Below are 24,832 nucleotides of genomic sequence, written 5' to 3'. Positions count from 1 at the left end.
CCATCTAGAACCCTCAGAACTACAGTGCTATGATGTCACTCACTTCCACAGGCCTTGCAGAGTGTAAACAACAACAACCCAGCTTTGTTGTGTATGTAACCATAGGGATTTGTGATGTCACCTAGAACCTTCACAGCAGCGACAGCTTTATGAGGAGCATCAGCACTGCTCTGCCTGAGCAGAACCATCACCGCCATAGGTTGTCAAATAACCCGGGTTTAACCCACACAGGTAAGTCCAATGGGGTGCAGGCATGTCCTCTATGCTTACAGCTTCCCGTGGGTGTTGGTTTGATACCGTTTGGGGACAGCCAAGGAGGCATCTGCAGGCAACAAAGGTAGGTGTGTGCTTGTGTGTGTGTTTCCTATGCAGATCCTAAGCCCAGTGTCACATGCAAGTAGGAGGAGTAAGAAGGGTTCCTGGCAAATCCGGGTTATGGATTGCATTTAAAAAGGCCCCGTGGGAGTGCAATGGGCCCCTGTCTTGCTGCTTAGCAATAATGGTATGGGTTTAGGTTCTGCTGTGTGTACTGGTGGTTGACTGCCCCCCAGCCCAGAGTGTGCATGGAAAATTGTCTGGCAGCCTCCCTGACAGCAAGCAGTGATAGTGCCCATGAAGGGGACCTTGTTGGGCCCGCCCCTTTCACGGTTATCGCTTCTCGGCCTTTTGGCTAAGATCAAGTGTAGTATCTGTTCTTATCAGTTTAATATCTGATACGTCCCCTATCTGGGGACCATATATTAAATGGATTTTTGAGAACGGGGGCCGATTTCGAAGCTTGCTTCCGTCGCCCTATGCATTGACCCGATATGGCAGTATCTTCGGGTACAGTGCACCACCCCCTTACAGGGTTAAAAAGAAAGATTCCTACTTTCATTGCTACCTGCTTGCTGGCTAGCCAGCTAGCCAGCCCTGTGGGCCTTGCTGCTGCTGCTGCTGCAGCCAAAAAACAAAAGGTGGTGCTGCTGCTGCTTCTGCTTCTGCTTGTGTCTGGCCGCTGTTGGAGCGTCCAGGCACAGGACTTCTGCTGCTGCTGACTAAATGGCCTCCTTAATTGGATCATTTGAGTAGCCAGCACACCTGTGCAGGTAGGGCATGACATGATAGGCAGCTGCCTTGATAGCGGGTGGGTGCTGAATGTTCCTAATTGACAAAATAAGATTAATGCTTATGAAGAAATATAAAATCTCATCCCTTCCCCAATATCGCGCCACACCCCTACCCCTTAATTCCCTGGTTGAACTTGATGGACATATGTCTTTTTTCGACCGTACTAACTATGTAACTATGTAACATAACATGGGGGGGGGGGTCTCCTGGCTGTTCACACAGGTGTGTCATTGCTGTACATTGACCATGCATTGCTTCTGTGGTATTGCAAAGGCAAAGACAAATGCTTCCAGCCATCCATTGCACTAATGGATTGGTCATCAGCTGGCTGTCTATGTCCCGCATCAATATAGACCAAAGTACAGAGGGTTAGGCTATGCTATTGTGCACCTACCTGATGCATCAGAAGGTGCGAGGCCCTTGCTAAATTCTGTGCACAGACTTTGAGATCTATGCTTTAGACTGTATCTAAACCTGCTCCAACATGGACTGACATTCTGGCCTACTTTCAGCCGATGCGACTTGTCTGTCGCTGAACAGTCGCTTTTTATGTATTCAGCACCTATGTATAATGTTGTAAAAATGCTCTAGAAGCTAAAGTCGCAGAAATGTCACACATATTTGGCCTGCAACTTTCTGTGCGACAAATTCAGACAGGAAAAATCAGTATAAATCCTTAGAAAATTATCCCCCAGTGTCTCCATCTGCTGGCGGTATTGAATAAGCATTGCTGCACTGATGGGGTATGCATTAGACGAAAAAAAAGAAGAAAAAGAAGAATAATACGCCCAGAAAAGAGGCGAAAAGGAGAAAAACGTAAAAAAACGTGAAAAAAAAGTAAGAGGAAGAGAAGGGAAAAAAAGGTGGAAATGGGTTTAGAAGTGATTTCGGCGGAGAAATATATATATATATATATATATATATATATATATATATATATATACGCGCACACACACACATATATATAAACGTATTCTCCGTTGAGATATTGCAGCCGCTGCTGTGTCCAGGCCCAGGAGCCTTAGCACTGTGCTGTGATGTCACTCAATACCACTGACATCACTAGGTGTAAACAACATCTCTCCTTTGCTGTGTATGTGACTATGGAGCTGTTTGGTGATGTCGTCTATTATGGCCTTCATAGAAGCAACAGGAGATTGTTGCATCCATCTAGAACCCTCAGAACTACAGTGCTATGATGTCACTCACTTCCACAGGCCTTGCAGAGTGTAAACAACAACAACCCAGCTTTGTTGTGTATGTAACCATAGGGATTTGTGATGTCACCTAGAACCTTCACAGCAGCGACAGCTTTATGAGGAGCATCAGCACTGCTCTGCCTGAGCAGAACCATCACCGCCATAGGTTGTCAAATAACCCGGGTTTAACCCACACAGGTAAGTCCAATGGGGTGCAGGCATGTCCTCTATGCTTACAGCTTCCCGTGGGTGTTGGTTTGATACCGTTTGGGGACAGCCAAGGAGGCATCTGCAGGCAACAAAGGTAGGTGTGTGCTTGTGTGTGTGTTTCCTATGCAGATCCTAAGCCCAGTGTCACATGCAAGTAGGAGGAGTAAGAAGGGTTCCTGGCAAATCCGGGTTATGGATTGCATTTAAAAAGGCCCCGTGGGAGTGCAATGGGCCCCTGTCTTGCTGCTTAGCAATAATGGTATGGGTTTAGGTTCTGCTGTGTGTACTGGTGGTTGACTGCCCCCCAGCCCAGAGTGTGCATGGAAAATTGTCTGGCAGCCTCCCTGACAGCAAGCAGTGATAGTGCCCATGAAGGGGACCTTGTTGGGCCCGCCCCTTTCACGGTTATCGCTTCTCGGCCTTTTGGCTAAGATCAAGTGTAGTATCTGTTCTTATCAGTTTAATATCTGATACGTCCCCTATCTGGGGACCATATATTAAATGGATTTTTGAGAACGGGGGCCGATTTCGAAGCTTGCTTCCGTCGCCCTATGCATTGACCCGATATGGCAGTATCTTCGGGTACAGTGCACCACCCCCTTACAGGGTTAAAAAGAAAGATTCCTACTTTCATTGCTACCTGCTTGCTGGCTAGCCAGCTAGCCAGCCCTGTGGGCCTTGCTGCTGCTGCTGCTGCAGCCAAAAAACAAAAGGTGGTGCTGCTGCTGCTTCTGCTTCTGCTTGTGTCTGGCCGCTGTTGGAGCGTCCAGGCACAGGACTTCTGCTGCTGCTGACTAAATGGCCTCCTTAATTGGATCATTTGAGTAGCCAGCACACCTGTGCAGGTAGGGCATGACATGATAGGCAGCTGCCTTGATAGCGGGTGGGTGCTGAATGTTCCTAATTGACAAAATAAGATTAATGCTTATGAAGAAATATAAAATCTCATCCCTTCCCCAATATCGCGCCACACCCCTACCCCTTAATTCCCTGGTTGAACTTGATGGACATATGTCTTTTTTCGACCGTACTAACTATGTAACTATGTAACATAACATGGGGGGGGGGGTCTCCTGGCTGTTCACACAGGTGTGTCATTGCTGTACATTGACCATGCATTGCTTCTGTGGTATTGCAAAGGCAAAGACAAATGCTTCCAGCCATCCATTGCACTAATGGATTGGTCATCAGCTGGCTGTCTATGTCCCGCATCAATATAGACCAAAGTACAGAGGGTTAGGCTATGCTATTGTGCACCTACCTGATGCATCAGAAGGTGCGAGGCCCTTGCTAAATTCTGTGCACAGACTTTGAGATCTATGCTTTAGACTGTATCTAAACCTGCTCCAACATGGACTGACATTCTGGCCTACTTTCAGCCGATGCGACTTGTCTGTCGCTGAACAGTCGCTTTTTATGTATTCAGCACCTATGTATAATGTTGTAAAAATGCTCTAGAAGCTAAAGTCGCAGAAATGTCACACATATTTGGCCTGCAACTTTCTGTGCGACAAATTCAGACAGGAAAAATCAGTATAAATCCTTAGAAAATTATCCCCCAGTGTCTCCATCTGCTGGCGGTATTGAATAAGCATTGCTGCACTGATGGGGTATGCATTAGACGAAAAAAAAGAAGAAAAAGAAGAATAATACGCCCAGAAAAGAGGCGAAAAGGAGAAAAACGTAAAAAAACGTGAAAAAAAAGTAAGAGGAAGAGAAGGGAAAAAAAGGTGGAAATGGGTTTAAAAGTGATTTCGGCGGAGAAATATATATATATATATATATATATATATATATATATATATATATATATATATATGCGCACACACACACATATATATAAACGTATTCTCCGTTGAGATATTGCAGCCGCTGCTGTGTCCAGGCCCAGGAGCCTTAGCACTGTGCTGTGATGTCACTCAATACCACTGACATCACTAGGTGTAAACAACATCTCTCCTTTGCTGTGTATGTGACTATGGAGCTGTTTGGTGATGTCGTCTATTATGGCCTTCATAGAAGCAACAGGAGATTGTTGCATCCATCTAGAACCCTCAGAACTACAGTGCTATGATGTCACTCACTTCCACAGGCCTTGCAGAGTGTAAACAACAACAACCCAGCTTTGTTGTGTATGTAACCATAGGGATTTGTGATGTCACCTAGAACCTTCACAGCAGCGACAGCTTTATGAGGAGCATCAGCACTGCTCTGCCTGAGCAGAACCATCACCGCCATAGGTTGTCAAATAACCCGGGTTTAACCCACACAGGTAAGTCCAATGGGGTGCAGGCATGTCCTCTATGCTTACAGCTTCCCGTGGGTGTTGGTTTGATACCGTTTGGGGACAGCCAAGGAGGCATCTGCAGGCAACAAAGGTAGGTGTGTGCTTGTGTGTGTGTTTCCTATGCAGATCCTAAGCCCAGTGTCACATGCAAGTAGGAGGAGTAAGAAGGGTTCCTGGCAAATCCGGGTTATGGATTGCATTTAAAAAGGCCCCGTGGGAGTGCAATGGGCCCCTGTCTTGCTGCTTAGCAATAATGGTATGGGTTTAGGTTCTGCTGTGTGTACTGGTGGTTGACTGCCCCCCAGCCCAGAGTGTGCATGGAAAATTGTCTGGCAGCCTCCCTGACAGCAAGCAGTGATAGTGCCCATGAAGGGGACCTTGTTGGGCCCGCCCCTTTCACGGTTATCGCTTCTCGGCCTTTTGGCTAAGATCAAGTGTAGTATCTGTTCTTATCAGTTTAATATCTGATACGTCCCCTATCTGGGGACCATATATTAAATGGATTTTTGAGAACGGGGGCCGATTTCGAAGCTTGCTTCCGTCGCCCTATGCATTGACCCGATATGGCAGTATCTTCGGGTACAGTGCACCACCCCCTTACAGGGTTAAAAAGAAAGATTCCTACTTTCATTGCTACCTGCTTGCTGGCTAGCCAGCTAGCCAGCCCTGTGGGCCTTGCTGCTGCTGCTGCTGCAGCCAAAAAACAAAAGGTGGTGCTGCTGCTGCTTCTGCTTCTGCTTGTGTCTGGCCGCTGTTGGAGCGTCCAGGCACAGGACTTCTGCTGCTGCTGACTAAATGGCCTCCTTAATTGGATCATTTGAGTAGCCAGCACACCTGTGCAGGTAGGGCATGACATGATAGGCAGCTGCCTTGATAGCGGGTGGGTGCTGAATGTTCCTAATTGACAAAATAAGATTAATGCTTATGAAGAAATATAAAATCTCATCCCTTCCCCAATATCGCGCCACACCCCTACCCCTTAATTCCCTGGTTGAACTTGATGGACATATGTCTTTTTTCGACCGTACTAACTATGTAACTATGTAACATAACATGGGGGGGGGGGGTCTCCTGGCTGTTCACACAGGTGTGTCATTGCTGTACATTGACCATGCATTGCTTCTGTGGTATTGCAAAGGCAAAGACAAATGCTTCCAGCCATCCATTGCACTAATGGATTGGTCATCAGCTGGCTGTCTATGTCCCGCATCAATATAGACCAAAGTACAGAGGGTTAGGCTATGCTATTGTGCACCTACCTGATGCATCAGAAGGTGCGAGGCCCTTGCTAAATTCTGTGCACAGACTTTGAGATCTATGCTTTAGACTGTATCTAAACCTGCTCCAACATGGACTGACATTCTGGCCTACTTTCAGCCGATGCGACTTGTCTGTCGCTGAACAGTCGCTTTTTATGTATTCAGCACCTATGTATAATGTTGTAAAAATGCTCTAGAAGCTAAAGTCGCAGAAATGTCACACATATTTGGCCTGCAACTTTCTGTGCGACAAATTCAGACAGGAAAAATCAGTATAAATCCATAGAAAATTATCCCCCAGTGTCTCCATCTGCTGGCGGTATTGAATAAGCATTGCTGCACTGATGGGGTATGCATTAGACGAAAAAAAAGAAGAAAAAGAAGAATAATACGCCCAGAAAAGAGGCGAAAAGGAGAAAAACGTAAAAAAACGTGAAAAAAAAGTAAGAGGAAGAGAAGGGAAAAAAAGGTGGAAATGGGTTTAAAAGTGATTTCGGCGGAGAAATATATATATATATATATATATATATATATATATATATACGCGCACACACACACATATATATAAACGTATTCTCCGTTGAGATATTGCAGCCGCTGCTGTGTCCAGGCCCAGGAGCCTTAGCACTGTGCTGTGATGTCACTCAATACCACTGACATCACTAGGTGTAAACAACATCTCTCCTTTGCTGTGTATGTGACTATGGAGCTGTTTGGTGATGTCGTCTATTATGGCCTTCATAGAAGCAACAGGAGATTGTTGCATCCATCTAGAACCCTCAGAACTACAGTGCTATGATGTCACTCACTTCCACAGGCCTTGCAGAGTGTAAACAACAACAACCCAGCTTTGTTGTGTATGTAACCATAGGGATTTGTGATGTCACCTAGAACCTTCACAGCAGCGACAGCTTTATGAGGAGCATCAGCACTGCTCTGCCTGAGCAGAACCATCACCGCCATAGGTTGTCAAATAACCCGGGTTTAACCCACACAGGTAAGTCCAATGGGGTGCAGGCATGTCCTCTATGCTTACAGCTTCCCGTGGGTGTTGGTTTGATACCGTTTGGGGACAGCCAAGGAGGCATCTGCAGGCAACAAAGGTAGGTGTGTGCTTGTGTGTGTGTTTCCTATGCAGATCCTAAGCCCAGTGTCACATGCAAGTAGGAGGAGTAAGAAGGGTTCCTGGCAAATCCGGGTTATGGATTGCATTTAAAAAGGCCCCGTGGGAGTGCAATGGGCCCCTGTCTTGCTGCTTAGCAATAATGGTATGGGTTTAGGTTCTGCTGTGTGTACTGGTGGTTGACTGCCCCCCAGCCCAGAGTGTGCATGGAAAATTGTCTGGCAGCCTCCCTGACAGCAAGCAGTGATAGTGCCCATGAAGGGGACCTTGTTGGGCCCGCCCCTTTCACGGTTATCGCTTCTCGGCCTTTTGGCTAAGATCAAGTGTAGTATCTGTTCTTATCAGTTTAATATCTGATACGTCCCCTATCTGGGGACCATATATTAAATGGATTTTTGAGAACGGGGGCCGATTTCGAAGCTTGCTTCCGTCGCCCTATGCATTGACCCGATATGGCAGTATCTTCGGGTACAGTGCACCACCCCCTTACAGGGTTAAAAAGAAAGATTCCTACTTTCATTGCTACCTGCTTGCTGGCTAGCCAGCTAGCCAGCCCTGTGGGCCTTGCTGCTGCTGCTGCTGCAGCCAAAAAACAAAAGGTGGTGCTGCTGCTGCTTCTGCTTCTGCTTGTGTCTGGCCGCTGTTGGAGCGTCCAGGCACAGGACTTCTGCTGCTGCTGACTAAATGGCCTCCTTAATTGGATCATTTGAGTAGCCAGCACACCTGTGCAGGTAGGGCATGACATGATAGGCAGCTGCCTTGATAGCGGGTGGGTGCTGAATGTTCCTAATTGACAAAATAAGATTAATGCTTATGAAGAAATATAAAATCTCATCCCTTCCCCAATATCGCGCCACACCCCTACCCCTTAATTCCCTGGTTGAACTTGATGGACATATGTCTTTTTTCGACCGTACTAACTATGTAACTATGTAACATAACATGGGGGGGGGGTCTCCTGGCTGTTCACACAGGTGTGTCATTGCTGTACATTGACCATGCATTGCTTCTGTGGTATTGCAAAGGCAAAGACAAATGCTTCCAGCCATCCATTGCACTAATGGATTGGTCATCAGCTGGCTGTCTATGTCCCGCATCAATATAGACCAAAGTACAGAGGGTTAGGCTATGCTATTGTGCACCTACCTGATGCATCAGAAGGTGCGAGGCCCTTGCTAAATTCTGTGCACAGACTTTGAGATCTATGCTTTAGACTGTATCTAAACCTGCTCCAACATGGACTGACATTCTGGCCTACTTTCAGCCGATGCGACTTGTCTGTCGCTGAACAGTCGCTTTTTATGTATTCAGCACCTATGTATAATGTTGTAAAAATGCTCTAGAAGCTAAAGTCGCAGAAATGTCACACATATTTGGCCTGCAACTTTCTGTGCGACAAATTCAGACAGGAAAAATCAGTATAAATCCATAGAAAATTATCCCCCAGTGTCTCCATCTGCTGGCGGTATTGAATAAGCATTGCTGCACTGATGGGGTATGCATTAGACGAAAAAAAAGAAGAAAAAGAAGAATAATACGCCCAGAAAAGAGGCGAAAAGGAGAAAAACGTAAAAAAACGTGAAAAAAAAGTAAGAGGAAGAGAAGGGAAAAAAAGGTGGAAATGGGTTTAAAAGTGATTTCGGCGGAGAAATATATATATATATATATATATATATATATATATATATATATACGCGCACACACACACATATATATAAACGTATTCTCCGTTGAGATATTGCAGCCGCTGCTGTGTCCAGGCCCAGGAGCCTTAGCACTGTGCTGTGATGTCACTCAATACCACTGACATCACTAGGTGTAAACAACATCTCTCCTTTGCTGTGTATGTGACTATGGAGCTGTTTGGTGATGTCGTCTATTATGGCCTTCATAGAAGCAACAGGAGATTGTTGCATCCATCTAGAACCCTCAGAACTACAGTGCTATGATGTCACTCACTTCCACAGGCCTTGCAGAGTGTAAACAACAACAACCCAGCTTTGTTGTGTATGTAACCATAGGGATTTGTGATGTCACCTAGAACCTTCACAGCAGCGACAGCTTTATGAGGAGCATCAGCACTGCTCTGCCTGAGCAGAACCATCACCGCCATAGGTTGTCAAATAACCCGGGTTTAACCCACACAGGTAAGTCCAATGGGGTGCAGGCATGTCCTCTATGCTTACAGCTTCCCGTGGGTGTTGGTTTGATACCGTTTGGGGACAGCCAAGGAGGCATCTGCAGGCAACAAAGGTAGGTGTGTGCTTGTGTGTGTGTTTCCTATGCAGATCCTAAGCCCAGTGTCACATGCAAGTAGGAGGAGTAAGAAGGGTTCCTGGCAAATCCGGGTTATGGATTGCATTTAAAAAGGCCCCGTGGGAGTGCAATGGGCCCCTGTCTTGCTGCTTAGCAATAATGGTATGGGTTTAGGTTCTGCTGTGTGTACTGGTGGTTGACTGCCCCCCAGCCCAGAGTGTGCATGGAAAATTGTCTGGCAGCCTCCCTGACAGCAAGCAGTGATAGTGCCCATGAAGGGGACCTTGTTGGGCCCGCCCCTTTCACGGTTATCGCTTCTCGGCCTTTTGGCTAAGATCAAGTGTAGTATCTGTTCTTATCAGTTTAATATCTGATACGTCCCCTATCTGGGGACCATATATTAAATGGATTTTTGAGAACGGGGGCCGATTTCGAAGCTTGCTTCCGTCGCCCTATGCATTGACCCGATATGGCAGTATCTTCGGGTACAGTGCACCACCCCCTTACAGGGTTAAAAAGAAAGATTCCTACTTTCATTGCTACCTGCTTGCTGGCTAGCCAGCTAGCCAGCCCTGTGGGCCTTGCTGCTGCTGCTGCTGCAGCCAAAAAACAAAAGGTGGTGCTGCTGCTGCTTCTGCTTCTGCTTGTGTCTGGCCGCTGTTGGAGCGTCCAGGCACAGGACTTCTGCTGCTGCTGACTAAATGGCCTCCTTAATTGGATCATTTGAGTAGCCAGCACACCTGTGCAGGTAGGGCATGACATGATAGGCAGCTGCCTTGATAGCGGGTGGGTGCTGAATGTTCCTAATTGACAAAATAAGATTAATGCTTATGAAGAAATATAAAATCTCATCCCTTCCCCAATATCGCGCCACACCCCTACCCCTTAATTCCCTGGTTGAACTTGATGGACATATGTCTTTTTTCGACCGTACTAACTATGTAACTATGTAACATAACATGGGGGGGGGGGTCTCCTGGCTGTTCACACAGGTGTGTCATTGCTGTACATTGACCATGCATTGCTTCTGTGGTATTGCAAAGGCAAAGACAAATGCTTCCAGCCATCCATTGCACTAATGGATTGGTCATCAGCTGGCTGTCTATGTCCCGCATCAATATAGACCAAAGTACAGAGGGTTAGGCTATGCTATTGTGCACCTACCTGATGCATCAGAAGGTGCGAGGCCCTTGCTAAATTCTGTGCACAGACTTTGAGATCTATGCTTTAGACTGTATCTAAACCTGCTCCAACATGGACTGACATTCTGGCCTACTTTCAGCCGATGCGACTTGTCTGTCGCTGAACAGTCGCTTTTTATGTATTCAGCACCTATGTATAATGTTGTAAAAATGCTCTAGAAGCTAAAGTCGCAGAAATGTCACACATATTTGGCCTGCAACTTTCTGTGCGACAAATTCAGACAGGAAAAATCAGTATAAATCCTTAGAAAATTATCCCCCAGTGTCTCCATCTGCTGGCGGTATTGAATAAGCATTGCTGCACTGATGGGGTATGCATTAGACGAAAAAAAAGAAGAAAAAGAAGAATAATACGCCCAGAAAAGAGGCGAAAAGGAGAAAAACGTAAAAAAACGTGAAAAAAAAGTAAGAGGAAGAGAAGGGAAAAAAAGGTGGAAATGGGTTTAAAAGTGATTTCGGCGGAGAAATATATATATATATATATATATATATATATATATATATATATATATACGCGCACACACACACATATATATAAACGTATTCTCCGTTGAGATATTGCAGCCGCTGCTGTGTCCAGGCCCAGGAGCCTTAGCACTGTGCTGTGATGTCACTCAATACCACTGACATCACTAGGTGTAAACAACATCTCTCCTTTGCTGTGTATGTGACTATGGAGCTGTTTGGTGATGTCGTCTATTATGGCCTTCATAGAAGCAACAGGAGATTGTTGCATCCATCTAGAACCCTCAGAACTACAGTGCTATGATGTCACTCACTTCCACAGGCCTTGCAGAGTGTAAACAACAACAACCCAGCTTTGTTGTGTATGTAACCATAGGGATTTGTGATGTCACCTAGAACCTTCACAGCAGCGACAGCTTTATGAGGAGCATCAGCACTGCTCTGCCTGAGCAGAACCATCACCGCCATAGGTTGTCAAATAACCCGGGTTTAACCCACACAGGTAAGTCCAATGGGGTGCAGGCATGTCCTCTATGCTTACAGCTTCCCGTGGGTGTTGGTTTGATACCGTTTGGGGACAGCCAAGGAGGCATCTGCAGGCAACAAAGGTAGGTGTGTGCTTGTGTGTGTGTTTCCTATGCAGATCCTAAGCCCAGTGTCACATGCAAGTAGGAGGAGTAAGAAGGGTTCCTGGCAAATCCGGGTTATGGATTGCATTTAAAAAGGCCCCGTGGGAGTGCAATGGGCCCCTGTCTTGCTGCTTAGCAATAATGGTATGGGTTTAGGTTCTGCTGTGTGTACTGGTGGTTGACTGCCCCCCAGCCCAGAGTGTGCATGGAAAATTGTCTGGCAGCCTCCCTGACAGCAAGCAGTGATAGTGCCCATGAAGGGGACCTTGTTGGGCCCGCCCCTTTCACGGTTATCGCTTCTCGGCCTTTTGGCTAAGATCAAGTGTAGTATCTGTTCTTATCAGTTTAATATCTGATACGTCCCCTATCTGGGGACCATATATTAAATGGATTTTTGAGAACGGGGGCCGATTTCGAAGCTTGCTTCCGTCGCCCTATGCATTGACCCGATATGGCAGTATCTTCGGGTACAGTGCACCACCCCCTTACAGGGTTAAAAAGAAAGATTCCTACTTTCATTGCTACCTGCTTGCTGGCTAGCCAGCTAGCCAGCCCTGTGGGCCTTGCTGCTGCTGCTGCTGCAGCCAAAAAACAAAAGGTGGTGCTGCTGCTGCTTCTGCTTCTGCTTGTGTCTGGCCGCTGTTGGAGCGTCCAGGCACAGGACTTCTGCTGCTGCTGACTAAATGGCCTCCTTAATTGGATCATTTGAGTAGCCAGCACACCTGTGCAGGTAGGGCATGACATGATAGGCAGCTGCCTTGATAGCGGGTGGGTGCTGAATGTTCCTAATTGACAAAATAAGATTAATGCTTATGAAGAAATATAAAATCTCATCCCTTCCCCAATATCGCGCCACACCCCTACCCCTTAATTCCCTGGTTGAACTTGATGGACATATGTCTTTTTTCGACCGTACTAACTATGTAACTATGTAACATAACATGGGGGGGGGGGGTCTCCTGGCTGTTCACACAGGTGTGTCATTGCTGTACATTGACCATGCATTGCTTCTGTGGTATTGCAAAGGCAAAGACAAATGCTTCCAGCCATCCATTGCACTAATGGATTGGTCATCAGCTGGCTGTCTATGTCCCGCATCAATATAGACCAAAGTACAGAGGGTTAGGCTATGCTATTGTGCACCTACCTGATGCATCAGAAGGTGCGAGGCCCTTGCTAAATTCTGTGCACAGACTTTGAGATCTATGCTTTTAGACTGTATCTAAACCTGCTCCAACATGGACTGACATTCTGGCCTACTTTCAGCCGATGCGACTTGTCTGTCGCTGAACAGTCGCTTTTTATGTATTCAGCACCTATGTATAATGTTGTAAAAATGCTCTAGAAGCTAAAGTCGCAGAAATGTCACACATATTTGGCCTGCAACTTTCTGTGCGACAAATTCAGACAGGAAAAATCAGTATAAATCCTTAGAAAATTATCCCCCAGTGTCTCCATCTGCTGGCGGTATTGAATAAGCATTGCTGCACTGATGGGGTATGCATTAGACGAAAAAAAAGAAGAAAAAGAAGAATAATACGCCCAGAAAAGAGGCGAAAAGGAGAAAAACGTAAAAAAACGTGAAAAAAAAGTAAGAGGAAGAGAAGGGAAAAAAAGGTGGAAATGGGTTTAAAAGTGATTTCGGCGGAGAAATATATATATATATATATATATATATATATATATATATATACGCGCACACACACACATATATATAAACGTATTCTCCGTTGAGATATTGCAGCCGCTGCTGTGTCCAGGCCCAGGAGCCTTAGCACTGTGCTGTGATGTCACTCAATACCACTGACATCACTAGGTGTAAACAACATCTCTCCTTTGCTGTGTATGTGACTATGGAGCTGTTTGGTGATGTCGTCTATTATGGCCTTCATAGAAGCAACAGGAGATTGTTGCATCCATCTAGAACCCTCAGAACTACAGTGCTATGATGTCACTCACTTCCACAGGCCTTGCAGAGTGTAAACAACAACAACCCAGCTTTGTTGTGTATGTAACCATAGGGATTTGTGATGTCACCTAGAACCTTCACAGCAGCGACAGCTTTATGAGGAGCATCAGCACTGCTCTGCCTGAGCAGAACCATCACCGCCATAGGTTGTCAAATAACCCGGGTTTAACCCACACAGGTAAGTCCAATGGGGTGCAGGCATGTCCTCTATGCTTACAGCTTCCCGTGGGTGTTGGTTTGATACCGTTTGGGGACAGCCAAGGAGGCATCTGCAGGCAACAAAGGTAGGTGTGTGCTTGTGTGTGTGTTTCCTATGCAGATCCTAAGCCCAGTGTCACATGCAAGTAGGAGGAGTAAGAAGGGTTCCTGGCAAATCCGGGTTATGGATTGCATTTAAAAAGGCCCCGTGGGAGTGCAATGGGCCCCTGTCTTGCTGCTTAGCAATAATGGTATGGGTTTAGGTTCTGCTGTGTGTACTGGTGGTTGACTGCCCCCCAGCCCAGAGTGTGCATGGAAAATTGTCTGGCAGCCTCCCTGACAGCAAGCAGTGATAGTGCCCATGAAGGGGACCTTGTTGGGCCCGCCCCTTTCACGGTTATCGCTTCTCGGCCTTTTGGCTAAGATCAAGTGTAGTATCTGTTCTTATCAGTTTAATATCTGATACGTCCCCTATCTGGGGACCATATATTAAATGGATTTTTGAGAACGGGGGCCGATTTCGAAGCTTGCTTCCGTCGCCCTATGCATTGACCCGATATGGCAGTATCTTCGGGTACAGTGCACCACCCCCTTACAGGGTTAAAAAGAAAGATTCCTACTTTCATTGCTACCTGCTTGCTGGCTAGCCAGCTAGCCAGCCCTGTGGGCCTTGCTGCTGCTGCTGCTGCAGCCAAAAAACAAAAGGTGGTGCTGCTGCTGCTTCTGCTTCTGCTTGTGTCTGGCCGCTGTTGGAGCGTCCAGGCACAGGACTTCTGCTGCTGCTGACTAAATGGCCTCCTTAATTGGATCATTTGAGTAGCCAGCACACCTGTGCAGGTAGGGCATGACATGATAGGCAGCTGCCTTGATAGCGGGTGGGTGCTGAATGTTCCTAATTGACAAAATAAGATTAATGCTTATGAAGAAATATAAAATCTCATCCCTTCCCCAATATCGCGCCACACCCCTACCCCTTAATTCCCTGGTTGAACTTGATGGACATATGTCTTTTTTCGACCGTACTAACTATGTAACTATGTAACATAACATGGGGGGGGGGGTCTCCTGGCTGTTCACACAGGTGTGTCATTGCTGTACATTGACCATGCATTGCTTCTGTGGTATTGCAAAGGCAAAGACAAATGCTTCCAGCCATCCATTGCACTAATGGATTGGTCATCAGCTGGCTGTCTATGTCCCGCATCAATATAGACCAAAGTACAGAGGGTTAGGCTATGCTATTGTGCACCTACCTGATGCATCAGAAGGTGCGAGGCCCTTGCTAAATTCTGTGCACAGACTTTGAGATCTATGCTTTAGACTGTATCTAAACCTGCTCCAACATGGACTGACATTCTGGCCTACTTTCAGCCGATGCGACTTGTCTGTCGCTGAACAGTCGCTTTTTATGTATTCAGCACCTATGTATAATGTTGTAAAAATGCTCTAGAAGCTAAAGTCGCAGAAATGTCACACATATTTGGCCTGCAACTTTCTGTGCGACAAATTCAGACAGGAAAAATCAGTATAAATCCTTAGAAAATTATCCCCCAGTGTCTCCATCTGCTGGCGGTATTGAATAAGCATTGCTGCACTGATGGGGTATGCATTAGACGAAAAAAAAGAAGAAAAAGAAGAATAATACGCCCAGAAAAGAGGCGAAAAGGAGAAAAACGTAAAAAAACGTGAAAAAAAAGTAAGAGGAAGAGAAGGGAAAAAAAGGTGGAAATGGGTTTAAAAGTGATTTCGGCGGAGAAATATATATATATATATATATATATATATATATATATATATATACGCGCACACACACACATATATATAAACGTATTCTCCGTTGAGATATTGCAGCCGCTGCTGTGTCCAGGCCCAGGAGCCTTAGCACTGTGCTGTGATGTCACTCAATACCACTGACATCACTAGGTGTAAACAACATCTCTCCTTTGCTGTGTATGTGACTATGGAGCTGTTGGTGATGTCGTCTATTATGGCCTTCATAGAAGCAACAGGAGATTGTTGCATCCATCTAGAACCCTCAGAACTACAGTGCTATGATGTCACTCACTTCCACAGGCCTTGCAGAGTGTAAACAACAACAACCCAGCTTTGTTGTGTATGTAACCATAGGGATTTGTGATGTCACCTAGAACCTTCACAGCAGCGACAGCTTTATGAGGAGCATCAGCACTGCTCTGCCTGAGCAGAACCATCACCGCCATAGGTTGTCAAATAACCCGGGTTTAACCCACACAGGTAAGTCCAATGGGGTGCAGGCATGTCCTCTATGCTTACAGCTTCCCGTGGGTGTTGGTTTGATACCGTTTGGGGACAGCCAAGGAGGCATCTGCAGGCAACAAAGGTAGGTGTGTGCTTGTGTGTGTGTTTCCTATGCAGATCCTAAGCCCAGTGTCACATGCAAGTAGGAGGAGTAAGAAGGGTTCCTGGCAAATCCGGGTTATGGATTGCATTTAAAAAGGCCCCGTGGGAGTGCAATGGGCCCCTGTCTTGCTGCTTAGCAATAATGGTATGGGTTTAGGTTCTGCTGTGTGTACTGGTGGTTGACTGCCCCCCAGCCCAGAGTGTGCATGGAAAATTGTCTGGCAGCCTCCCTGACAGCAAGCAGTGATAGTGCCCATGAAGGGGACCTTGTTGGGCCCGCCCCTTTCACGGTTATCGCTTCTCGGCCTTTTGGCTAAGATCAAGTGTAGTATCTGTTCTTATCAGTTTAATATCTGATACGTCCCCTATCTGGGGACCATATATTAAATGGATTTTTGAGAACGGGGGCCGATTTCGAAGCTTGCTTCCGTCGCCCTATGCATTGACCCGATATGGCAGTATCTTCGGGTACAGTGCACCACCCCCTTACAGGGTTAAAAAGAAAGATTCCTACTTTCATTGCTACCTGCTTGCTGGCTAGCCAGCTAGCCAGCCCTGTGGGCCTTGCTGCTGCTGCTGCTGCAGCCAAAAAACAAAAGGTGGTGCTGCTGCTGCTTCTGCTTCTGCTTGTGTCTGGCCGCTGTTGGAGCGTCCAGGCACAGGACTTCTGCTGCTGCTGACTAAATGGCCTCCTTAATTGGATCATTTGAGTAGCCAGCACACCTGTGCAGGTAGGGCATGACATGATAGGCAGCTGCCTTGATAGCGGGTGGGTGCTGAATGTTCCTAATTGACAAAATAAGATTAATGCTTATGAAGAAATATAAAATCTCATCCCTTCCCCAATATCGCGCCACACCCCTACCCCTTAATTCCCTGGTTGAACTTGATGGACATATGTCTTTTTTCGACCGTACTAACTATGTAACTATGTAACATAACATGGGGGGGGGGGGTCTCCTGGCTGTTCACACAGGTGTGTCATTGCTGTACATTGACCATGCATTGCTTCTGTGGTATTGCAAAGGCAAAGACAAATGCTTCCAGCCATCCATTGCACTAATGGATTGGTCATCAGCTGGCTGTCTATGTCCCGCATCAATATAGACCAAAGTACAGAGGGTTAGGCTATGCTATTGTGCACCTACCTGATGCATCAGAAGGTGCGAGGCCCTTGCTAAATTCTGTGCACAGACTTTGAGATCTATGCTTTAGACTGTATCTAAACCTGCTCCAACATGGACTGACATTCTGGCCTACTTTCAGCCGATGCGACTTGTCTGTCGCTGAACAGTCGCTTTTTATGTATTCAGCACCTATGTATAATGTTGTAAAAATGCTCTAGAAGCTAAAGTCGCAGAAATGTCACACATATTTGGCCTGCAACTTTCTGTGCGACAAATTCAGACAGGAAAAATCAGTATAAATCCTTAGAAAATTATCCCCCAGTGTCTCCATCTGCTGGCGGTATTGAATAAGCATTGCTGCACTGATGGGGTATGCATTAGACGAAAAAAAAGAAGAAAAAGAAGAATAATACGCCCAGAAAAGAGGCGAAAAGGAGAAAAACGTAAAAAAACGTGAAAAAAAAGTAAGAGGAAGAGAAGGGAAAAAAAGGTGGAAATGGGTTTAAAAGTGATTTCGGCGGAGTATATATATATATATATATATATATATATATATATATATATACGCGCACACACACACATATATATAAACGTATTCTCCGTTGAGATATTGCAGCCGCTGCTGTGTCCAGGCCCAGGAGCCTTAGCACTGTGCTGTGATGTCACTCAATACCACTGACATCACTAGGTGTAAACAACATCTCTCCTTTGCTGTGTATGTGACTATGGAGCTGTTTGGTGATGTCGTCTATTATGGCCTTCATAGAAGCAACAGGAGATTGTTGCATCCATCTAGAACCCTCAGAACTACAGTGCTATGATGTCACTCACTTCCACAGGCCTTGCAGAGTGTAAACAACAACAACCCAGCTTTGTTGTGTATGTAACCATAGGGATTTGTGATGTCACCTAGAACCTTCACAGCAGCGACAGCTTTATGAGGAGCATCAGCACTGCTCTGCCTGAGCAGAACCATCACCGCCATAGGTTGTCAAATAACCCGGGTTTAACCCACACAGGTAAGTCCAATGGGGTGCAGGCATGTCCTCTATGCTTACAGCTTCCCGTGGGTGTTGGTTTGATACCGTTTGGGGACAGCCAAGGAGGCATCTGCAGGCAACAAAGGTAGGTGTGTGCTTGTGTGTGTGTTTCCTATGCAGATCCTAAGCCCAGTGTCACATGCAAGTAGGAGGAGTAAGAAGGGTTCCTGGCAAATCCGGGTTATGGATTGCATTTAAAAAGGCCCCGTGGGAGTGCAATGGGCCCCTGTCTTGCTGCTTAGCAATAATGGTATGGGTTTAGGTTCTGCTGTGTGTACTGGTGGTTGACTGCCCCCCAGCCCAGAGTGTGCATGGAAAATTGTCTGGCAGCCTCCCTGACAGCAAGCAGTGATAGTGCCCATGAAGGGGACCTTGTTGGGCCCGCCCCTTTCACGGTTATCGCTTCTCGGCCTTTTGGCTAAGATCAAGTGTAGTATCTGTTCTTATCAGTTTAATATCTGATACGTCCCCTATCTGGGGACCATATATTAAATGGATTTTTGAGAACGGGGGCCGATTTCGAAGCTTGCTTCCGTCGCCCTATGCATTGACCCGATATGGCAGTATCTTCGGGTACAGTGCACCACCCCCTTACAGGGTTAAAAAGAAAGATTCCTACTTTCATTGCTACCTGCTTGCTGGCTAGCCAGCTAGCCAGCCCTGTGGGCCTTGCTGCTGCTGCTGCTGCAGCCAAAAAACAAAAGGTGGTGCTGCTGCTGCTTCTGCTTCTGCTTGTGTCTGGCCGCTGTTGGAGCGTCCAGGCACAGGACTTCTGCTGCTGCTGACTAAATGGCCTCCTTAATTGGATCATTTGAGTAGCCAGCACACCTGTGCAGGTAGGGCATGACATGATAGGCAGCTGCCTTGATAGCGGGTGGGTGCTGAATGTTCCTAATTGACAAAATAAGATTAATGCTTATGAAGAAATATAAAATCTCATCCCTTCCCCAATATCGCGCCACACCCCTACCCCTTAATTCCCTGGTTGAACTTGATGGACATATGTCTTTTTTCGACCGTACTAACTATGTAACTATGTAACATAACATGGGGGGGGGGGTCTCCTGGCTGTTCACACAGGTGTGTCATTGCTGTACATTGACCATGCATTGCTTCTGTGGTATTGCAAAGGCAAAGACAAATGCTTCCAGCCATCCATTGCACTAATGGATTGGTCATCAGCTGGCTGTCTATGTCCCGCATCAATATAGACCAAAGTACAGAGGGTTAGGCTATGCTATTGTGCACCTACCTGATGCATCAGAAGGTGCGAGGCCCTTGCTAAATTCTGTGCACAGACTTTGAGATCTATGCTTTAGACTGTATCTAAACCTGCTCCAACATGGACTGACATTCTGGCCTACTTTCAGCCGATGCGACTTGTCTGTCGCTGAACAGTCGCTTTTTATGTATTCAGCACCTATGTATAATGTTGTAAAAATGCTCTAGAAGCTAAAGTCGCAGAAATGTCACACATATTTGGCCTGCAACTTTCTGTGCGACAAATTCAGACAGGAAAAATCAGTATAAATCCTTAGAAAATTATCCCCCAGTGTCTCCATCTGCTGGCGGTATTGAATAAGCATTGCTGCACTGATGGGGTATGCATTAGACGAAAAAAAAGAAGAAAAAGAAGAATAATACGCCCAGAAAAGAGGCGAAAAGGAGAAAAACGTAAAAAAACGTGAAAAAAAAGTAAGAGGAAGAGAAGGGAAAAAAAGGTGGAAATGGGTTTAAAAGTGATTTCGGCGGAGAAATATATATATATATATATATATATATATATATATATATATATATACGCGCACACACACACATATATATAAACGTATTCTCCGTTGAGATATTGCAGCCGCTGCTGTGTCCAGGCCCAGGAGCCTTAGCACTGTGCTGTGATGTCACTCAATACCACTGACATCACTAGGTGTAAACAACATCTCTCCTTTGCTGTGTATGTGACTATGGAGCTGTTTGGTGATGTCGTCTATTATGGCCTTCATAGAAGCAACAGGAGATTGTTGCATCCATCTAGAACCCTCAGAACTACAGTGCTATGATGTCACTCACTTCCACAGGCCTTGCAGAGTGTAAACAACAACAACCCAGCTTTGTTGTGTATGTAACCATAGGGATTTGTGATGTCACCTAGAACCTTCACAGCAGCGACAGCTTTATGAGGAGCATCAGCACTGCTCTGCCTGAGCAGAACCATCACCGCCATAGGTTGTCAAATAACCCGGGTTTAACCCACACAGGTAAGTCCAATGGGGTGCAGGCATGTCCTCTATGCTTACAGCTTCCCGTGGGTGTTGGTTTGATACCGTTTGGGGACAGCCAAGGAGGCATCTGCAGGCAACAAAGGTAGGTGTGTGCTTGTGTGTGTGTTTCCTATGCAGATCCTAAGCCCAGTGTCACATGCAAGTAGGAGGAGTAAGAAGGGTTCCTGGCAAATCCGGGTTATGGATTGCATTTAAAAAGGCCCCGTGGGAGTGCAATGGGCCCCTGTCTTGCTGCTTAGCAATAATGGTATGGGTTTAGGTTCTGCTGTGTGTACTGGTGGTTGACTGCCCCCCAGCCCAGAGTGTGCATGGAAAATTGTCTGGCAGCCTCCCTGACAGCAAGCAGTGATAGTGCCCATGAAGGGGACCTTGTTGGGCCCGCCCCTTTCACGGTTATCGCTTCTCGGCCTTTTGGCTAAGATCAAGTGTAGTATCTGTTCTTATCAGTTTAATATCTGATACGTCCCCTATCTGGGGACCATATATTAAATGGATTTTTGAGAACGGGGGCCGATTTCGAAGCTTGCTTCCGTCGCCCTATGCATTGACCCGATATGGCAGTATCTTCGGGTACAGTGCACCACCCCCTTACAGGGTTAAAAAGAAAGATTCCTACTTTCATTGCTACCTGCTTGCTGGCTAGCCAGCTAGCCAGCCCTGTGGGCCTTGCTGCTGCTGCTGCTGCTGCAGCCAAAAAACAAAAGGTGGTGCTGCTGCTGCTTCTGCTTCTGCTTGTGTCTGGCCGCTGTTGGAGCGTCCAGGCACAGGACTTCTGCTGCTGCTGACTAAATGGCCTCCTTAATTGGATCATTTGAGTAGCCAGCACACCTGTGCAGGTAGGGCATGACATGATAGGCAGCTGCCTTGATAGCGGGTGGGTGCTGAATGTTCCTAATTGACAAAATAAGATTAATGCTTATGAAGAAATATAAAATCTCATCCCTTCCCCAATATCGCGCCACACCCCTACCCCTTAATTCCCTGGTTGAACTTGATGGACATATGTCTTTTTTCGACCGTACTAACTATGTAACTATGTAACATAACATGGGGGGGGGGGTCTCCTGGCTGTTCACACAGGTGTGTCATTGCTGTACATTGACCATGCATTGCTTCTGTGGTATTGCAAAGGCAAAGACAAATGCTTCCAGCCATCCATTGCACTAATGGATTGGTCATCAGCTGGCTGTCTATGTCCCGCATCAATATAGACCAAAGTACAGAGGGTTAGGCTATGCTATTGTGCACCTACCTGATGCATCAGAAGGTGCGAGGCCCTTGCTAAATTCTGTGCACAGACTTTGAGATCTATGCTTTAGACTGTATCTAAACCTGCTCCAACATGGACTGACATTCTGGCCTACTTTCAGCCGATGCGACTTGTCTGTCGCTGAACAGTCGCTTTTTATGTATTCAGCACCTATGTATAATGTTGTAAAAATGCTCTAGAAGCTAAAGTCGCAGAAATGTCACACATATTTGGCCTGCAACTTTCTGTGCGACAAATTCAGACAGGAAAAATCAGTATAAATCCTTAGAAAATTATCCCCCAGTGTCTCCATCTGCTGGCGGTATTGAATAAGCATTGCTGCACTGATGGGGTATGCATTAGACGAAAAAAAAGAAGAAAAAGAAGAATAATACGCCCAGAAAAGAGGCGAAAAGGAGAAAAACGTAAAAAAACGTGAAAAAAAAGTAAGAGGAAGAGAAGGGAAAAAAAGGTGGAAATGGGTTTAAAAGTGATTTCGGCGGAGAAATATATATATATATATATATATATATATATATATATATATATACGCGCACACACACACATATATATAAACGTATTCTCCGTTGAGATATTGCAGCCGCTGCTGTGTCCAGGCCCAGGAGCCTTAGCACTGTGCTGTGATGTCACTCAATACCACTGACATCACTAGGTGTAAACAACATCTCTCCTTTGCTGTGTATGTGACTATGGAGCTGTTTGGTGATGTCGTCTATTATGGCCTTCATAGAAGCAACAGGAGATTGTTGCATCCATCTAGAACCCTCAGAACTACAGTGCTATGATGTCACTCACTTCCACAGGCCTTGCAGAGTGTAAACAACAACAACCCAGCTTTGTTGTGTATGTAACCATAGGGATTTGTGATGTCACCTAGAACCTTCACAGCAGCGACAGCTTTATGAGGAGCATCAGCACTGCTCTGCCTGAGCAGAACCATCACCGCCATAGGTTGTCAAATAACCCGGGTTTAACCCACACAGGTAAGTCCAATGGGGTGCAGGCATGTCCTCTATGCTTACAGCTTCCCGTGGGTGTTGGTTTGATACCGTTTGGGGACAGCCAAGGAGGCATCTGCAGGCAACAAAGGTAGGTGTGTGCTTGTGTGTGTGTTTCCTATGCAGATCCTAAGCCCAGTGTCACATGCAAGTAGGAGGAGTAAGAAGGGTTCCTGGCAAATCCGGGTTATGGATCGCATTTAAAAAGGCCCCGTGGGAGTGCAATGGGCCCCTGTCTTGCTGCTTAGCAATAATGGTATGGGTTTAGGTTCTGCTGTGTGTACTGGTGGTTGACTGCCCCCCAGCCCAGAGTGTGCATGGAAAATTGTCTGGCAGCCTCCCTGACAGCAAGCAGTGATAGTGCCCATGAAGGGGACCTTGTTGGGCCCGCCCCTTTCACGGTTATCGCTTCTCGGCCTTTTGGCTTCGATCCCGTGCGGTTTACCGGGCGGGTTAGGAGTTGAAGGGGGTGGTGATCGGGGTCCTCTTTGCGGGGGGCCCTGGGTTATTTCGGAGTTGCGATAGTGGGTTTCATCGCCTGCAAAAATGAGTGGAGGAGAGAGGATTCGCGGAATAGAAGACACGGTCAGGATTTTCGTCCCAACGGAACATCGGGGAACGGTTGGCCTGGACCAGATTGTGCTGGAGATTCTACGCAGGCTCCAGTACCTAAAGGTAACAGATGTATTTGCAATGCAAGATTTCCCTAGACAGGGTATTTATGATGTTACATTTGTTAATTCCGAGATTTGTCAGAGGGTCTACAAGGACCTGGAAGGAATGAAGAGAAAGAATGAGCCGGATATTATGAGGAAAGTTAAAGTAGAGCCTTTGTTTCTGAGTACAGAGAAAGTGGTCATCGTACATATGTACAATCCCAAAGTTACAGACTCAATGGTAACAAATTTTCTTTATCGTTATTGTGAAGAAGTGAAGTTTTTTGGAAAACTAAAGAACAGACATGGTTTTTTTAACTGTAAAAGGAAATATGTTGTGAAGTTCAAGAAGGATGAGTCTATGGAGGAGGGAATTAAGAGTATTCCTCAAGTTTTTTCCATTGGAGGAGAGCGTGGTTTTTGTTTTTATGAGGGGCAGCTTCAGTTTTGCCGCAAATGTCAAGCATATGGCCACGTGCAGGACGCATGTCCTGTGAAGGGTGTTGTTTGTAGGAACTGTGGCAAGACTGGGCATGAAACAAGTTTTTGCGTTGAGGAAAAGACTTGTGATATTTGTGGGAGTAATTCCCATTTGGCAAGAGGATGTCACTTATGGTACAAGAGAAGGAGTTATGCTGATGCGGCTGGAAGTAAAGGTGGACAGAGCAATGAACAGGGAATGGGAAGGAGGTCTTTTTCAGAAGCCACAGGTGTGGATGGAGGTGTGGATGGAGGTGAAAAATCTAATGTGGAGGGGGAATGTGAAGTCGGGAGGAGCGCAGGTGGTACGATTGTTAAAAATGTTGTTGCTCAGGTGGATGTGATTAAAGAGGCTTTTGTGGAGACAAGTGTGGTGGTTGAACAGGAGTATAAGAAAGTGGTCTCCACAAGTGAAGTAACATGTGCAAAGGGGGTGGAGGTCAAGAAGATTGAAACTGTGTATGGAGATGTGTTTCCTTGTGGAAGCATGAGTGGTGATGTGGAATGTCCAGACCCTGTTGTGGGGGAGGAGGAGGGAATGGAATTCCAAGAAAATGTGCAGTCACCTGAGAAGTCCCTTACACCTGCTCAGAGATTTGTCAGCAGTGATGAGGAGGATGAGGTGGGGGTGGAAAGTAAAAGAAGTAAAAAAGGAAGTTGGACTGGGGATCAAGAGGACCCAGTGGTTGGAAGAGG

General features: G+C 46.2%; 10 non-coding genes across 10 annotated transcripts; all 10 read left to right on the top strand.

Annotated features, from left to right (window-relative positions):
- Positions 1-650: 650 nt before the first annotated feature.
- On the top strand, positions 651-841 carry LOC130350404 (U2 spliceosomal RNA). The gene has a single exon (XR_008887508.1). It is a non-coding gene; the product is annotated as a U2 spliceosomal RNA (small nuclear RNA).
- A 2,085-nt stretch (positions 842-2,926) lies between these two features.
- LOC130350402 (U2 spliceosomal RNA) lies at positions 2,927-3,117 on the top strand. The gene has a single exon (XR_008887506.1). It is a non-coding gene; the product is annotated as a U2 spliceosomal RNA (small nuclear RNA).
- A 2,093-nt stretch (positions 3,118-5,210) lies between these two features.
- LOC130350401 (U2 spliceosomal RNA) lies at positions 5,211-5,401 on the top strand. Its single transcript, XR_008887505.1, has one exon. It is a non-coding gene; the product is annotated as a U2 spliceosomal RNA (small nuclear RNA).
- A 2,080-nt stretch (positions 5,402-7,481) lies between these two features.
- LOC130350400 (U2 spliceosomal RNA) lies at positions 7,482-7,672 on the top strand. Its single transcript, XR_008887504.1, has one exon. It is a non-coding gene; the product is annotated as a U2 spliceosomal RNA (small nuclear RNA).
- A 2,082-nt stretch (positions 7,673-9,754) lies between these two features.
- LOC130350399 (U2 spliceosomal RNA) lies at positions 9,755-9,945 on the top strand. The gene has a single exon (XR_008887503.1). It is a non-coding gene; the product is annotated as a U2 spliceosomal RNA (small nuclear RNA).
- Positions 9,946-12,032: 2,087 nt separating this feature from the next.
- Positions 12,033-12,223, top strand: LOC130350398 (U2 spliceosomal RNA). The gene has a single exon (XR_008887502.1). It is a non-coding gene; the product is annotated as a U2 spliceosomal RNA (small nuclear RNA).
- A 2,083-nt stretch (positions 12,224-14,306) lies between these two features.
- On the top strand, positions 14,307-14,497 carry LOC130350397 (U2 spliceosomal RNA). Its single transcript, XR_008887501.1, has one exon. It is a non-coding gene; the product is annotated as a U2 spliceosomal RNA (small nuclear RNA).
- A 2,082-nt stretch (positions 14,498-16,579) lies between these two features.
- On the top strand, positions 16,580-16,770 carry LOC130350396 (U2 spliceosomal RNA). The gene has a single exon (XR_008887500.1). It is a non-coding gene; the product is annotated as a U2 spliceosomal RNA (small nuclear RNA).
- Positions 16,771-18,851: 2,081 nt separating this feature from the next.
- LOC130350395 (U2 spliceosomal RNA) lies at positions 18,852-19,042 on the top strand. The gene has a single exon (XR_008887499.1). It is a non-coding gene; the product is annotated as a U2 spliceosomal RNA (small nuclear RNA).
- Positions 19,043-21,127: 2,085 nt separating this feature from the next.
- On the top strand, positions 21,128-21,318 carry LOC130350393 (U2 spliceosomal RNA). Its single transcript, XR_008887498.1, has one exon. It is a non-coding gene; the product is annotated as a U2 spliceosomal RNA (small nuclear RNA).
- Positions 21,319-24,832: the final 3,514 nt, after the last annotated feature.

Source organism: Hyla sarda, unplaced genomic scaffold (assembly GCF_029499605.1).
Source record: "Hyla sarda isolate aHylSar1 unplaced genomic scaffold, aHylSar1.hap1 scaffold_945, whole genome shotgun sequence".
NCBI classification, from domain to species: Eukaryota; Metazoa; Chordata; class Amphibia; order Anura; family Hylidae; genus Hyla; species Hyla sarda.
The sequence above is the reverse complement of the archived record's forward strand: the minus strand, read 5'-3'. Positions and strand labels throughout refer to the sequence as shown.